General features: G+C 39.2%; 1 protein-coding gene across 7 annotated transcripts in view; it reads left to right on the top strand.

The window, feature by feature from the left end:
• LOC106881065 (uncharacterized) overlaps positions 1-12352 on the top strand; it is a 368052-nt gene that overhangs the window by 38235 nt on the left and 317465 nt on the right. For 2 of the 7 annotated variants that reach the window (XM_089342522.1, XM_089342525.1), the window contains exons 1-3: positions 4906-4969; positions 5099-5161; positions 12235-12295. The gene's annotated coding sequence lies outside the window, so the exon portion shown is untranslated. The other 5 variants (XM_089342523.1, XM_089342527.1, XM_089342526.1 and 2 more) reach the window with 4 other exon arrangements.

Genomic DNA, 12352 nt, shown 5'->3' with positions numbered 1-12352 from the left:
AAGCACAGCATATCTCCAAAGGTCTCAGTCACTAGTCATTGCCTCGGTGAGGCCTAATGTTCGAAGGTCATGCTTCACCACTTCATCCCAGGTCTTCCTGGGTCTACCTCTTCCACAGGTTCCTTCAGCTGCTAGGGTGCGATACTTTTTCACACAGCTGTCCTCATCCATTCTCACCACATGACCATACCAGCACAGTCGTCGCTCTTGCACACCACATCTGATGCTTCTTAAGTCCAAGTTTTCTCTCAAGGTACTTACACTCTGTCGTGTATGCACAATGACATTACACATCCAACGGAGCATACTGGCTTCATTCCTTGCAAGCTTACGCATGTCCTCAGCAGTCATGGCCCATGTTTCACTGTCATGTAGCATGGCTGTTCACACACATGCGTCATACAGCTTACCTTTTACTCTGAGCGAGAGGCCCTTCATCACCAGCAGAGGTAAGAGCTCTGAACTTTGCCCAGGCTATTCTTATTATAGCATCTACACTTTCAGAGCATCCACCCCTGCTACTGACCTGGTCACCTAGGTAATGGAGGCTATCAACTACTTGTAGTCTTTTCCCCTGGAATGTGACAGAAGTTGTTCTCTGCACATTTTCAGTGTTTATTGCTCCTGAGCATTTGCCAAACACAAAACTATCTTCCCAGTTAGCCTTCCTTAGATATTGCTGCACCTCTTATGTGTCCATAGCTTACACTGGGTACATCTTATGGAGTTTCTACCTACACCTTTTCTACAGATCGAGCAGGGCCATCTACCTGAAGGGATTTGTGGTTTGTCTGCCTTCTTACTTATTAGGACTTTGGTTTTAGCTAGGTTGACTCTAAGGCCCTTCGATTCTAATCCTTGCTTCCACACCTGAAACTTCTCCTCTAGTTCTGATAGTGACTCAGCAATTAGGGGCATCCTGTCTTGAATTCCTCTGTTATTGTCTGGAGGACTATGATAAAAAAAAATTGATGTAACCATGTAGTTATTGCTTTAAGTTCAATTATTCAGTGTTCTGGTTGATTCACTGAAAATTCATTATGGAAATTACATCACCTGCAATTTCATCACATAGTCGTACATTGAGAGCCAATACATCATTGATGTGGATATAAAAAGGGAAATTTGTTTTACCATTATTTGGAAATGATAAATGGAGACCGAATACTTTTTTTATTAGTCCACCAAAACAACTCTCCTAAATGTTAGAATTGAACAAACTCATTCGTCATTTGATTTTGGAATGTGACCAAACTCATTGACCTGCAGAAATCCATTCAGAAGATTCCTTTGTTAAACAACTGAGAGAACACAAATCAAGCCAGCAATATTGCTTGTCTTGAAAGTGTCAAATCGATCAGTTTAATAACATTAAAAGCACTTCTTTACATCATAACCTAAGTTTACACTGGATTGTTCCACATGTAACGACCGTGCGACCAGGAGATGGTGACCAGGAATGGCTCCTTTAGTGCATCGCATGGTCAATACGAATAAGAAATACGAACAGAGGTTAAATGAGTATAAGTGCCAAAAAGGAAAAGAGACACAACCGGTAAAAGGTTTAAGAGAAGGTTTTTATTGATATGTCAACTTGTATGTCTGTGTGTGTGAGTGCAACATAATAAACACAATAATAGACAGGTCGTCATGCAAACAAAGTGTATGTGTATACAAACATGTGTGTATGTGTGTGAGAGAAATACAGAGCATAGAAAAGAGTACAAGGACGTTAGAAGTCCAGACACAAGGATGATAAATACCAGTTCGTAGGTCAAGGTACACAGTAGTTGAAGTGCTGTATGAAGAAGTTGTGGCGGCAAGGTAGAGCCGAGAAAAGACACATGTTGTGTAAGAAGTTGAGGCTTCAATGCTGTGGCCGGTTACTTGGTACAGGAGTTCTCACAGGTTGTAACCGCTGTTAACCATGGTGAAGCAATTCACAAACAGTGAGGTGATAGAACCTGTGGAGAGTGCTGTTGGTGTAGACGCTGGCAACGAAGGAGTTTGCAGTAAGCTGTTGAACGAAGTGTTGGATCTCCATGAAGTGGTATCGTGTCGTCGCTGGAACTGGCTGTGTGCTCTGTGGTCAGCGGCTAGACCTCAGAAGGTCTAGAGCCAGACTGACAATCATGCACAGAAAAGTTAGCTATTTATAAGATACTATCGACTCAAAAATGGGTCTCACGTGACCTTATCTGAAGGCTGTGATTGGTTGGGTTGCACCCTGGCGTGAAATAGAACAAGAGACAAAATGCGCCAATACCAACCAATCAGAGTGGTGGACACAACAGGGTCCAAAAGAGCGGCCAAAGGCTAGCTGTTAACCACTACGTCCGCACTCATAACAGAGAGAGAGAGAGAAGTACGCTACACACAAAGTTGTCAGATTTCTGCAACCTACTTCGTAAACAAATTAACATATAAACAGAGAACATGCCTCGTGCTTATATGTTATAATTTTTCAAATCTACCACGCAAGTGCGGCTTTCTTATCAGTAGCAAATACAAAAAATGCCGATTTTCTTCCAGAAATTAGCCAAAAAGTCATTATATCATTATTAACAAATTTCAGGGTAGCAAATAAATTTAGAAATTCTTTTTTAATGGTCTAGCGAGAAGAAAAACTAGTCAATAGACTATATATTATTCATATAAATACATACAGTGTACATCTAAACACATAAGACATGTCCTATTATGGACATCTCTTATGTGTTTAAATTTACACTGTATGTATTTATATGAATAATACATAGTCTATTGACTAGTTTTTTTTCCACTGGTAGCAAAAAGAATTTCTAAATTTTTTTGCTACCCTGAAATTTATATATATATATATATATATATATATATATATATATATATATATATATATATATGTATATAACTATATGCATATATCCATACATATATGTACATACCTACATCTATATGTATACATACATGCATATATGGGTACAGGACATCACAAAAAACGTTAAACACGATGAGAAACGAAAACATAAAGACGAAGACAGAAAACGAAATTTTTTCCGAACAACGAAAAAACAAACAGAGAAACGAGAAATGCAACATAAATAATGTTTTGGGATTCTTTCTTTATACTTCCTGCCTTCCTATAGAGAAGATGTGATTTTTTTTGTCTCTCATTCACATCTAACTTCGCGTTCATAATAATACTATTTCTATCGTCTTGGCTTAACAGCTCTTACCATTTGTCTTCACTGTTCTGTCTTGTTTTTATTGTCTTTTACTGTCTTGTTCTCACTGTCCTGTTCTTGTTTACACTTTCACCCTCCGCAAAAAATTTCAAATTTATTTTAATTTGCTTTGCAGGAAGGACTGTTCCAACGAAGTCGCGTGTTGTCCTTCCCTTTGAAACGCGGAGTAGATGGAACAGGGACAACTGAAGAAGGGAAATAAAAAAACACGCATACACGGTTTTCATGTTTCTTATATCTTACTTCATTTACATTTTATATTTTATTATCTTTATTATATTTTCGTATTATCTTTTATGGTTTATTATTAATTTTTTTATTGTTATTTGAATGTTTAATATAAACATGTCTCCCCTTCAAGTCTTATAAATCGCTGTAAGAATGATTTCATTTTTCGATGTAAAGTACAGACAACTGAAATTTTTATCTACAAAATTTTTATTACTCCTTAGCTCATAAATGAGCAAAAAAACTGTATTGTGTCTATTGAAAATTCTCTTATATATATAGAGATATATACATACATACATACATACATACACACACACACACATATATATATATATATATATATATATATATATATATATATATATATATATATATATATATATATATATATGCACACACACAAGCATATACATACCGACATACATTTATGTCATATCTTTTATCTATCCTGTGCTTGTTTTAGCCAGTGACCAAGACCTTTCTGGGCCACTGCATTTTAGTGTGATTGGGGATCTTTGCTGCACCATTTCTAGTGAAGGAACGAGTGGGATAGAGCTGCTCTTCTTCATGCATCCTTTGGTGATGCTGGTTCATTTTGTGTCTCAGATAAAAATTTGTCAACATTCATTCAAATCTTCACATCTACATCAGGCAGATCTCTGAGGATGTTTTTTAGAATGTTGAAGAGTTGTGGACCCTTGAAACCCAAGATGTTATGGTATTTGGTCCTTATTCTAGCCGAAGTATATGTGATGTTTGGTACCATGCAGTGCCATCAAGTTTGGTTGTTGATATAATTTTCAAGTCTTTAGTTGGAAGCTAGACGTTCTAGGATCTTCTGTATGTATATCACTACAGATATTTCGTGGCTCTCTTGAGAGGAGTGCTTCAGTTCTTAAGTCTTCTCCCAGTAGCTCACCTGTTGTACCAAGTCAATCGTCTTTGTTTAGTGATATTGGTTTGCTGTTAGTTTGAAGCTCTGTGGTGCCCACAGTTGGGTGCAGTAATCCAGGCAATTTCAGAAGTGATGTTCTTCATAGGTGGAGCATGGCATCGTTTCTCCTGGTTCCGAATGTTGTGAGAATCCAACCAGCCACTCTCTTGCACAGTGTTGCAGCCATCTTGATAATATTCGCATAGAATGTTGCATAGTTGCTCTAGATAGCTGCCATGTATATCTTTTTTGAAATATCAATGAACTGGTTTGTCAAGTTATTGTTGTTGAATGAGATTTTGTTACAGTGGGAAACCCAATGACATCCTCAAATATACATACATACATGTTGTGTTTGGGTGTGTGCATATATAAAGTGGTGAATCATAATTGAGAAATAATATCCAGGAAAAAATAAAATCTATTAATTTCATTGGTTCAGATATGTTACATTTTAGTTGAGAGAGATTTCAGATAAACTATTGCAATTTCTTATTTCTTTTATTTTCTGAACAAAAGCAACAGAATTGCAACACCAGAGAAAAACACAAATCGACAGCTGAACATTTCCTCTTTTTAGGTAAGATGATATTGTTTTTTCATTGAGATATTGTCACATGTTGCAATTACAGTGAGTATATCTGGTCAGGGATTAGATATATATAGCTATATCTATAGCCTGAATAACTTAAGACAGGTTTCGTTCCAGGCAGAAGTACCACAGATGCCATCTTCATAGTGAGACAGTTGCAAGAAAAGTATTTGGCCAAAGGTAAGCCATTGTACTTAGTCTTCATCAACCCGGAGAAAGCTTTCGACAGTGTTCCCTGCTGTCTTATTTGGTGGTCTCTAAGGAAGCTAGGAGTAGAGGAGTGGCTTGTTAGAGCTATGTCAGGCTATGTACAGTGATACAGTCAGTAAGTTAAGAGTCGGCCTTGAATACAATGATGAATTTAACGTACAAGTTGAAGTAGACCAGTCATCAGTTTTTAGTCCATTCTTATTCATCATAGTTCTCCAGACCATAACAGAGAACTATGAAAGTAGTATGCTCCTTTGGATTTACAACATCAGTGTGCTTGACCGACAGAGCACAACTGTGTTGAGAGAACAATTAGGCATAAGAGGGATTAAATATGGTATACAGTAGAGGAGAATGCGTTGCTTTGGACATGAAATGCATATGAATGAAGATAGCTGTGTACAGTGCCTGTCACTGCAAGTGAATGATACTTGTGGAAGAGGGAAACTCAGGAAGACATGGGATGAAGTGGTGAGGACCAATCTTAGGATGTTGGGACTCATGGAGGAAACGACAATGGAGCAGGATGTTTGGCGATATGAGGTTCTTGAGAAGACCTGTCCACAAAACTGGGTGCTAGAACAGTTGTGCCCCACCCACATGTAACAACACACATTTTTCTACCTACTCTACCCTAAGAGACCGAAATACAACTCCTTTTTTAAACTGCATCTTTCTCTTCCCAACATTTCTTCTTCATAAACTATAATTGTTTTCTAATCCTATTTCTTACCCTTACTGTCCTGCTCACTGTATCGCTGCTCCCTTCACTCCCAACATTCACAATGCTATTTTTTTACCCAGCTTCTACGCTCAGATCCTTGTTACTTGTGAGTATACCCTAGCATTACACCATCTCTCTTCTGCCTTCACTTACACTTTTGCTGTTTTCTACTCTCTCTTTCCTTTTATTGCTCTCATTCTCCTTCTGTTGTTTTTCCTCTGACTCGGTAACCAAGTATCTCCTTCACATCAGCACATTTGTTTTTGGTTTCTTTCTTGTACCTCGCTCTCATTCTCTATTTCTTCTCTCTGTCTCTCTCTCCCTCTCTCTCTGTCTGTCTCTCTCTCTTTCTCTAGAGGTAACAATGTATCTCCTCTATAGCAAGACACCTATTTCTCTGTCACACTCTAACCTTTCATCATCTGCTAATGGATCACCTCCTCTAATGCCCCCTGTGTTATAGCAAAACACCTGCTTCTGTCTGTTTGTCACATTCTAACCTTTCATCCTTTGACACAAGTTTCCCTCCTCAAATGCCTTAGGGTAATTTTTCTACCTGGCCAACCGTCCCACCCAAAGATGGATGTTAAACGATGATGATATGTGTGTGTGTGAGAGACATACTGAATGCAAATTCTCTCAAATAAATGCCAATTTCAAAGGTTTCGGTGTGAGAGGTATTCGTAAGAATTGAAAAGAGACCTTGAAAAAGCTGTCTATAAGCTTGTCTTAACATTTCAAGTGGAATAAGTGAAATATGCTTGCTGACCTACTTTTCTTTCAAATTTAATCTTAAGTGGAACGAGTGAGCTTTTATGCATATTGTTAAATGATCATCATCAATAACACATGAGCAACTCAGTTATGGAGTCGGAAAAAGCAATTAACAGTGATTGTCAAGCAGTCTGGCGAAGCATATGAAGATGCATGCGAGCGCACACACACATATCTATCTATATATCTGTATATCTTTATAATTCCTGGCTGGTGTATATATATATATACATATATATATATATATATATATATATATATATATATATATATATATATATATATATATATATATATATATATATATATTATATATTATTGTTTTATATATTATTTTCTTCATTTTGTACTTCTTTGTAAAAAAACATTTTCATTCTCCTTCTTCTTGATAATTTGCTTCCTCGCAATGAACACCGGTTAGAAAAAATCTTTATTAAATTATGCTTCCAGTTCAGCATTCTGGCTTTTTTTCATTTTCCTATATATATATATATATATATATATATATATATGGGAGAATATACAAAAAATAACAACAGACGAGGACAGGTGGTGTAAATAACAAAAGTATATATTAGTATGACGCTCGGGAATACGGAAAGTCTTTGACGTTTCGAGCTACGCTCTTCAACAGAAAGAATACGGAGACAAGGAGAAAAACACGGAGAAAAAAAATTGAATAGTGTTCAGTCAACGGTCAATCATAATAATGGCCGATCATAACAATGACTGACCGGAAGTTAGAAATTCTTATTTCAGGAGAGCTAAGAAAGGGGGAGATAACGAACGGTGATCGGGAACGAGGGGCTGTGTGTGGGAGGTAGACTGCTGGTGATCTTGACGTATGTAGTGTGAAAATGGGGGAAGGGAGAAAGGGAGAAAGTAGTTGGTCAGTTGTAGTGTGTGCGTGGTGTGATGCGAGGGTATTGGTGTGGTGTGCGTGGTGTGATGCAAGGGTATTGGTGTGGTGTGATGTGAGGGTGTTGGGAGGTGGGGAAGGCATGGGTGGAGTGTGGGGTAGAGGTATGGGGTTTGTGGGTAGGGTGGGGTATGTGGGTAGGGGTGGGTGGTGGGTGTAAGGAATTGGATGGGGTGGAGTGGGAAGGTAGAGTAGGAGTGTGTTGGGGTGTGGTGGGATGAGCTTATGAGGGGGTGTTGACGAGGAGGGAGAAGGGGAAGGTCGATGTAAGAGAGGGGGAAGATGGGTATGGGAGGGGAGAGGAAGAGAGGAGAGAGGGTGGGTATAAGAGAGGGAAGGGGGATTGAGAGAGGGGGAAGGTGGGTATGGGGGGAGAAAGAGGGGAAGGTGGGTATGGGGGGAGAAAGAGAGGAAGAGAAAGAGAGGAAGAGAAAGAGAGGAAGAGAAAGAGAGGAAGAGAAAGAGAGTGAAAGAGAGGGAAGAGGGGTATGGGGGGGAAGAAGAAAGGAAGAGAAAGAGAGTGAGAGAGAGGGGAAGAGAGTGAGAGAGTAAGGGTGAGAGAGTAAGAGAGTAAGAGTGTAGAGAGTAGGAGAGTAAGAGTGTAGAGAGTAAGAGTGAGAGAGGGGGGAGTACGGGAGAGTGGGGAGTACGGGAGAGGGGGGAGGGGGGAGTACGAGAGAAGAGAGTGAGAGAGAGTAAGAGAGAGGAGAGAAAGAGGAGTGAAAGAGTAGGAGAGTAAGAGTGTAGAGAGTAAGAGTGAGAGAGGGGGGAGTACGAGAGAAGAGAGTGCGAGAGAGTAAGAGAGAGGAGAGAAAGAGTAGGGGTGAAGAGAAGTGGGAGTGGAGAGAAGTATGAAGAGAGGTGAAGAGAGGTGAAGAGACGTACAAAGAAGTAGGAGTCGGAGCAGGAGGTGGGGGAGGGGAGAGATGGGTGGTAGGAGGGAGGGTGGGGGAGAGAGACAGGAGGAGGGGGTTAGATGAAGAGTGGAGGGGAGTTGAGCCCATGTGGCGCAAAGGAGCGAAGATAGAAGATTAATCCCTGTTCACGGCGCAAACGGGAGTCCGGATGGCCCCTGTGCATGGACAATCCAAACACAGACAGGTGTTGCCGCAAGGAGTGGCCGGCAGAACGGAAGTGGCGTGACACCGGGGTGTCATTGCCGACGTTGATATCTCGGAGGTGTTCCGCGAATCGGTCGGCCAGGCGCCGCCCCGTTTGTCCGATGTACAGGGATTGGCAGAGAGAGCAGGAGAGGCAATATATGATGTTGGTAGACGTGCAGGTGAAGGAGTCGGTGATGCGATAGGGTCGGTGATGGGTGCTGGTGAGGAGGGTGGTGTTGGAGAGGTAAGGGCAAGTGCGGCAGCGTGGGCGGGAGCAGGGGAACGAGCCAGGTTGGGAGGTTGGGTTGGGGAAGAAGCTGTGGACCAAGAGGTCCCGTAGGTTGTGGGCTCGTTTGAAGGAGGGGAGGGGTCGATTAGGGAAGATGTGGGAGGTGGAGGGGTCGGACTGGAGGCGCCGAAAAGCTCGGAGAATGGAGCGTTGGAGGGGTAGGGTGGTGGGATGGTAGGTGAGGGGAAAAGGGAGGCGGGAAACGGCAGGGCGGGTTCGGGGGGAGAGAGCAGATGCACGGTCCACAGAACGTGCTCTGGCAAGGGCGGTGTGGATGGTGGTGGGTGGATATCCACGCAGGCTAAAGTGGTGAGCCATGAGTTGAGACTGAGTCTCAAAGTCATGGCTGTCGCTACAAAGTCTGCGTAGACGGAGGAATTGGGAATAGGGGATGGAAAGTTTTGTGTGTCTAGGGTGGGAGGAGGAGAAGTTGAGATAGGAGTGTGAGTCTGTGTGTTTGTAGTGGATGGAGGTGCTAAGGGCGGAGTGGAGGATGCTGACCGAAATGTCGAGAAAGGGGACAGAGGTGTCAGAGACAGTACAGGAGAAGTGGAGGGCAGGATGGAAAGATTGAACGAAAGAGAGGAACGAGTCAAGATGTTCACGGGAGAGAGAGGTGGCACCGATACAGTCGTCGATATACCGACCGTATAGTTCGGGAGTGGGACCAGTGAAACTGGAGAATATTTGGGCCTCAACATAACCAACGAAGAGGTTCGCGTAGTTGGGGCATATATATATAAAATACAAAATGGGACAAGAATGCAACATCCAGACAGGTGATAAAATCAGAGCTGCTTTTAATTGTATTTTAATACTCATATACTTGCACACACTCACACACACACACCAATATATACATATATATATATATATTTTATACATATATATATTTATGATGCACACTGAATTGAATTCATTAGGGCGAGGGATTTTGAACTCACTGGCCGACAAATTTCTTAACGTCTTCCTCACGTGGTATTGATGTTCACATGGTCAAAATTAACGTGAGTTATTTAGACATTAACAAATTTATTAGAATATTTAGCTGAAGATCAGAATAGAGTATTCTTTACTCTTAACTGTGAAACGATCGTACTAAATTAACTAAAGGCAGGTGGTTTTTTTACTCTTCTCTACTGTTTTTTGTTCTGTGTGTATCAAAAGTATCGCTATCAATCTGGAGTAATAATTTGTAGTTTTGAAATCAGTAGTTCTTTGACTGCTATTTCTGAATTCTCAGTATGTTGGAGAAGCAGGTTACTGTCAATCCCTATATATTTATGATTATATATATATATATATATATATATATATATAGTTTTGTAGAAGATAAAAATTTCAGTTGTCAATACCTTACATCGAAAAGTGAAATCCTGCTAACAGTGATTTATGAGACTTGGATGGGAAACGTGTTTATATTGAAAATTCAAACAATAAAGGATAATATAAAAATATAATAAAAATAATATGATATAAAATATAAATGAACTAAAATATAAGAAACATGAAAACCATGTATGCGTGTATAAATACAAGGGAGAAAAATAGAGTTGAGAAATACGAGATATCATGAAGGTAAAAGTCAGTTACAAACCTATGGCCATTTCGGAAAACATTAAGAGGTTGTAGGAACAGCCCATATTCAACTCCATCAGCCGTAGGTTTTTAACTGATTTTTACTTGTCATGGATTTTAACTGACTTTTACCATCATGATATCTCGTATTTCTCTATTCTATTTATTCTCCCTCGAATACATGTATCTACACATGCATACACGGTTTTCATGTTTCTTATATCTTACTTCATTTACATTTTATATTTTATTATCTTTATAATATTTTCGTATTATCTTTTATGGTTTATTATTAATTTTTTTATTGTTATTTGAATGTTTAATATAAACATGTCTCCCCTTCAAGTCTTATAAATCACTGTTAGAATGATTTCATTTTTCGATGTAAAGTACGGACAACTGAAATTTTTATCTCCTACAAAATTTTTATTACTCCTTAACTCATAAATGAACCAAAAGACTGTTGTACTATACAAGGAGTATTGTCTCCATTGAAAATTCACTTATATATATATATATATATATATATATATATATATATATATATATATATATATATATATATATATATATATATACATATATGCACACACACACTCACACAAGCATATACATACCGACATACATTTATGTCATATCTTTTATCTATCCTGTGCTTGTTTTAGCCAGAGACCAAGACCTTTCTGGGCCACTGCATTTTAGTGTGATTGGAGCTCTTTGCTGCACCATTTCTAGTGAAGGAACGAGTGGGATAGAGCTGCTCTTCTTCATGCATCCTTTGGTGATGCTGGTTCATTTTGTGTCTCAGATAAAAATTTGTCAACATTCATTCAAATCTTCACATCTACATCAGGCAGATCTCTGAGGATGTTTTTTTAGAATGTTGAAGAGTTGTGGACCCTTGAAACCCAAGATGTTATGGTATTTGGTCCTTATTCTAGCCGAAGTATATGTGATGTTTGGTAACATGCAGTGCCATCAAGTTTGGTTGTTGATATAATTTTCAAGTCTTTAGTTGGAAGCTAGACGTTCTAGGATCTTCTGTATGTATATCACTACAGATATTTCGTGGCTCTCTTGAGAGGAGTGCTTCAGTTCTTAAGTCTTCTCCCAGTAGCTCACCTGTTGTACCAAGTCAATCGTCTTTGTTTAGTGATATTGGTTTGCTGTTAGTTTGAAGCTCTGTGGTGCCCACAGTTGGGTGCAGTAATCCAGGCAATTTCAGAAGTGATGTTCTTCATAGGTGGAGCATGGCATCGTTTCTTCTGGTTCCGAATGTTGTGAGAATCCAACCAGCCACTCTCTTGCACAGTGTTGCAGCCATCTTGATAATATTCGCATAGAATGTTGCATAGTTGCTCTAGATAGCTGCCATGTATATCTTTTTTGAAATATCAATGAACTGGTTTGTCAAGTTATTGTTGTTGAATGAAATTTTATTACAGTGGGAAACCCAATGACATCCTCAAATATACATACATACATGTTGTGTTTGGGTGTGTGCATATATAAAGTGGTGAATCATAATTGAGAAATAATATCCAGGAAAAAATAAAATCTATTAATTTCATTGGTTCAGATATGTTACATTTTAGTTGAGAGAGATTTCAGATAAACTATTGCAATTTCTTATTTCTTTTATTTTCTGAACAAAAGCAACAGAATTGCAACACCAGAGAAAAACACAAATCGACAGCTGAACATTTCCTCTTTTTAGGTAAGATGATATTGTTTTTTCATTGAGATATTGTCACATGTTGCAATTACAGTGAGT

This window comes from Octopus bimaculoides, chromosome 26 (genome assembly GCF_046866305.1).
Source record: "Octopus bimaculoides isolate indiv1 chromosome 26, ASM4686630v1, whole genome shotgun sequence".
In the NCBI taxonomy this organism is placed as follows: Eukaryota; Metazoa; Mollusca; class Cephalopoda; order Octopoda; family Octopodidae; genus Octopus; species Octopus bimaculoides.
Note: the sequence above shows the minus strand (reverse complement) of the source record. Positions and strands in the feature narration are given on the sequence as shown.